This window comes from Morone saxatilis, unplaced genomic scaffold (genome assembly GCF_004916995.1).
Source record: "Morone saxatilis isolate NCDOM2014 unplaced genomic scaffold, NCSU_SB_2.0 Contig23, whole genome shotgun sequence".
Lineage (NCBI taxonomy): Eukaryota > Metazoa > Chordata > Actinopteri > Moronidae > Morone > Morone saxatilis.
Window position 1 is genome coordinate 15,790,389 of NW_023339796.1, and position 5,477 is coordinate 15,795,865.

The following is a 5,477-nucleotide window of genomic DNA, read 5'->3' on the forward strand; positions in this document are numbered from 1 at the left end:
AGATTTTTGTATAGGAAAACAGATTTTCAAATATAAATATTAGTTAACTATCCAACGTAAATACAAGTACAGCTTAAATAATTAACCGATTGGAATCGAACTTGGGAGGGAAAATTAAACTACAAATAATGGAAATTTTAATGGCAAAAAACATTTCATTGGTTTCCATCTTGAGAAATGCTGAGGATTTTTTTTGCTTTTCCTTTAAAACATCTGGGGAATTATTCAAATCAATTTTTTAATAATTTTGAGGCGTTTTCTATTGAGGTTTTTTCTATTAGTTGTGACTTTCGTCACTATTTTCGTGACTTTTCTACAAACCAACACTCAATGAATGAATAAATAATAGTCCTATACAATATAGTTTTAAAAATTAGCTCCACCTCAACCAACTATAACAGTTAAAATGCTGATATTGTACATTAATTGCATGACTAATAATCGGAATGATTATAAAACAAAATAGTATTAATAGTCACCAGTGGACATTTATTTTACATACTTTAAAGCTACATTTTTAAATGCAGGACTTCTTACTTGTAACAGAGCATTTTACAGTGTGGTATCAGTACTTTTATTTCAGGTGGAAGCAAGATATTCCTCCACCACTTGGGTGAGCTGCTATTTACTGGAGATGCTGGTGGCTGTCTGTTTTTTGGCCTGATAAAATAAAAGAGCATATCTGCAGCTCACAGCAGCGTAATGCCATAATTCTAAATTTCAGGGCAGACAGAAAAGGAAGAGGAAAGGTTTATTTTAACACATATTTATTTGTGTGTTAAATTACTCCCAGAGACAGTTTCTGCTCAAATAATAAAATTTTCTCTCAGGAGGATACGGATAAAAAGGACAATAACAAAAGACTCACCTGTGAGAACTAACAGGAGGAAATCCATCAGGTTGGAAAAACAGACAAAGAAACATGTCATCACAAAGCTCCCAATACATAATGACCTTTTAGAAAAATATCACAACCAAAGCATACTTAGGTGTGATCAGTTTATGAGCACAGCTTTACTTAGCGGAAGAATCAAGCACAATTAATTGACGCGTTGCAATTTTCTGGACTTTGGGCCTCTCCAGTAGTGTTCATTAACATCAATAAAGGACGTTGGCGTTGAGAGACGCTCACTTGGAATCTGTTTCAGCCGTAGAATTAGAAGGAAAATGAGGCCATGTTCCTCATGCACCAAGCAGATGCTAACCGATGGGTATTATTCTCTATTGGATCAAAAAAGGCCCTGAGCTGACTACATGTATTCATCATTACAGACTTGGAGGCGGAGGCTCCTCGCCAGCATCGGTAGAAACTGCGGATGTTGGTGCACTGGCTGAGCGGCACGGGATATTTTACCATCGTCCTAGTTTCCCTCACTTTCCTTCCCTCCGAGACAAGTGACCCAGGCTCATCTTTTCTTTTGCTTCTTCTCTCTCTCTCTCTCTCTCTCTCTCCTTTCCTCTCCTTGATTTAATCACAGCGGGCCCTATCTAATGCAAACTAACAGAGTCATTCATCCTAACTTTGGCCTGTTTGCTCACAGTGTCTTCCCCAATTCGTAAAATGCAAAATGGCATCACTTGGGTACTTTCTGTGGCTCCTGACACAAAGCGTTTCACATACACTTCCTGTTCTGATACCTGCCAGGGGAGATTTTGCCTCTACTTTCATGTTCACATCTTTTTCTAAAAGGGGGGGGGCTCACCTGAGGCAGCCCAGCGATGGTTGAGTGCGCCGTGTGGCCAGCTTCTTTATCCTGCGACTTTTCCGTGCCAGACGAGCTGCATCTTTCACCTCCTTAAACTTATCTTGGGAACTTTTTCAAAAGAGGACAAGTCGATAAACTGTTTCAGGTAATGATAACATTAATAATGCAGCACGAACCAGACTCTGGAAATGTTATTTCTCAGAGCTTTAACCTCTATTGACTTTGGGTTTAGTTTTACCTGATGCAGCTGGTTGCTCTGTACAAACCCAGGACCATACACAGTGTTGGCCCTGCTGTCCGGGCCCACTTCCTCCAAACTTCTGGGACGTCTTGGTAAATGTCATGCTGCGGTGTAACAGTGCAGTTGATGGATGCTGCAAATGCAAGAGATAACAAAGATGATTTCAGGTGGGGTTCAGTTCAGCAGCAAGATCCAGACCAAAACTAATTATCTTGAAATGATTAATAGGTATTTTGTTATTACCTTCCTTATTTTAATTAACATTTCATTACTTTATTTCTAGGCCTGCCTCTCATTCTCTGCTTAGTCATATCAGACCCTGTAGGCACTATAGCACTATATATACTGTACATGTGTTGCAGTTGATTATTTCTTATTCTAACCAATAACAATAAAAAATAAAACTGCAAAAGCTAAAAAATAGCATGAACTATTGATGAGTTTAATTTATTAAGTCTGATGTTTTACGATTCTGGATTTCCGAAAAATGCAACCAGCAGCATCATTATTACCTCCGCTGTAAGAACATTTATCAGTTATATATTATGAGATACTTCCTCATGACAACGTAACTTGCTCTCAGTGTTAAAATTATGCCCCTGTTCCCATCCCCTTTGACACTTTTTTCCCATTTGAAAATACAACGGGCAAAAATCAAATCAAAATATAAATTATAAAATACTATACAAAATAGTTTAATAGACTGAATTACCTTAATTGTTTTTAAATTATAATGTATTGCAAAAACTACTGAAGTTCTTTACTAATGTCATGCCAATTATTACCCAGACATGTATCTTAAAAGTGACCCTTAAATGGTCTGGTTGTTTTTGGTTTGACTGTCCGTGGGTGAGGGAAAGCACACACACAGTAAAACACAACACACACACAACACACACCACACACACACACCACCACACACACAGACAAACACCCTTAATCTCCCACAGTGTTTCCTGTCTACCCCTGGCTGATCAGTTTTCCTGTAATCTAATGCTTGGCTGGCTCATCTCCGGTTGGCCTTAGATATTGTTGTGTGCATGTTTGTGTGACTGTGTGTCATGATTTAATTTTTCTGGGGAGAACAATAGTGAACTAGTAACCAACGGTGACTGGATATTAACATTAAACCTAACCTCAAACTAACATGACTAAAATCCACAAGAAATGTAACATGTGTACAAGAGTGTGTGGTGCAGCTTGCAAATTGAAAAGACACAGCTGCTTAGCAGATAAGTGAAATGTGTACCCAGGGTCTCGTTAGAGCGGGAACCAGGTTTTTAAGTGTTTGCACTTCAGTCACCTCACGTCCAACATTAAACCCTGCCTGAGAAGTGTAGTAACCAAATGTGTCCATGTCCTTTTAAAATGAACGAGGTAACGAGACAACAGTGCCAGTGAAGAGCTAGTTGAAGTAATCTGGGCTGCATAGTAACACAGACTACAGCAGATTTGGTTGGTGATGCACTAATCCTAATTTTTTTCTCCATACTAAACTCAAGGTATTTTGACCTATACCGGTAGCACCTGTGGGAACTGATTAGGATCATTATTTAATACACCCAGTAGTTGATGCAATTATTTTCATTATCGATTAATCTGTCGATCATTTTGTCGGATTAATCCATTATTGTTTGGTCCAGACAATGTGAAAACTGGTTTCCCCAGTCCTCAAATGTTTTGTTTTTGTCAACATCCCAAAGATATTCAGTTACTGTCAAGGAGGACTAAAGAAAGCCAGAAAATATTGAATCAAACAATTAATCAACAATCAAAATAGTTTAAGATTTCTTATAATAGTTGACAACTAATAGTTCTGGCTACGTAGACTCATGTGTGAGGTAAAACGCATCATTTCTTAACTATAAATTTAGATAACACATACAACGTCATATTGATCTTGAAGGGTTTGAAACTTTATTGTAACAACTGGTGTGTAAGAAAAAACCACATTAATGTGGATGGATCACATCTGGCTACCCAATCAACCTTAACAAGTCAGTATCTGCCCCGATATGGATCTATTGCCACCGGAATCACAGCACCACTATTTCTGCAATGAATTTAAAGGCTGGAGAAAATTGATTCAGCCAGAGGAATGGGATGAGGAAGAGACAGCAAACATTTCCACTGGATGGACGCTTTAGAATGTTTAGACATTTTAAAGAGAGCAACCACTACGTTCTTTCAGTTTGGCACTGGAAAGACCGTGAGTGGCTGCATTTGTTCAGTCAAGTGTAGGAAACACTTTGTTTCTCGAATAAATTATGTTTTTTGTTGTTTGTGTGGTATGAGTTTGAACATGGTTGGAAAACATTTGGGGATAATGTACAAAGTACAAAACTCAAACTATATAACATAGGTCTAGCATTTCTAGACAATTTTTAATTGGAAATTGTTAGACATTATATCTTTAAGTCAGGAAGGTTCTTAAATAATTTGTTTGACTATAATTACAAATCTAAGGCAAAGGAAAACCACTTGAGATGAGAAGAGACAAAAAGGAACACTATGCATGTTTATACGGAATCCCTGTATTGTCTTACATCCTTCAAAGGTCAAAGTCAAGATTATAAATAGAATAATATAGAACAGTGGAACTGGGTGTGTTGCAAAGTTGAACGGACATTCTTTGTACCATGCAGTGGACCTGTGTTAGTATATATTATATGTGTATGTTTATGAGATAGCTTCTCCACAGCCACAGACGACATAATACAATTGTCTTCACAGGCACAGTGATAGTTAGTAAGTTTGGTGTCTGGGCTCTCTTATACTGAACGTGTGGCATGATGGGATGAACCAGAGCTACATGTTCAAATCCACTGCTACCCCCCTAACCAACCACGAATCAAACCTGCAACCTCCTGTGGGGGAGTTGGGTGTTACACAATCAAAACTACATGTTTGAACAGAAGATTGCTGGCTCCGAGTGTGTGTGTGTGTATCCGTCACCACTTGCTCCTTCCTGTGTGTGAAAATTGTCGTTAAAACACAGTCTGGCTGTGTAACACAGTGTGTGTGCTCATGTTAACTGGTCAACACTCCCACTTCTCAAGGATGTTCAGTTGGTCGACCTTTATCCTCAGCAGATGGATGTGGCCTACAGGGCTTAACGGGGGTCTATAAGCATAACAAAGCCTGGTGGCGATTGGATGGAGGTCAGGGCTGCACCTCAGGATGAATAACCCCACTACTTCCTACCACAATCTAACAGTATCCACAAGCTGCTTTATTGGGTTTCTCCTGTCTCCCTCTGGTCTGATCCAAATACATTTTTTTATACACTGATGTTAAACAGCAGAAACACCGATTTGTTCATTTATGCCAGGAAACGTCTGTTGCTTCTTTCATGTCATTTTAAAATAATCCATTTAAAAGACAGCAGTACAACAATATCTGATTACACACATTTAACAAATCAGACCAAAGTTTCAACATTATCTGTAAAGAAAGCATCGCATACAGTAATGCCTGCTATGATCCCTCTGAACCACGGCTCCTGGGTCCTTTCTTAGTTACAACTGCAA

General features: G+C 38.6%; 1 pseudogene; it reads right to left on the reverse strand.

Moving 5' to 3' along the window:
• The window catches only part of LOC118334521, a 10,529-nt pseudogene extending 7,225 nt beyond the window's left edge, over positions 1-3,304 (reverse strand).
• Positions 3,305-5,477: the final 2,173 nt, after the last annotated feature.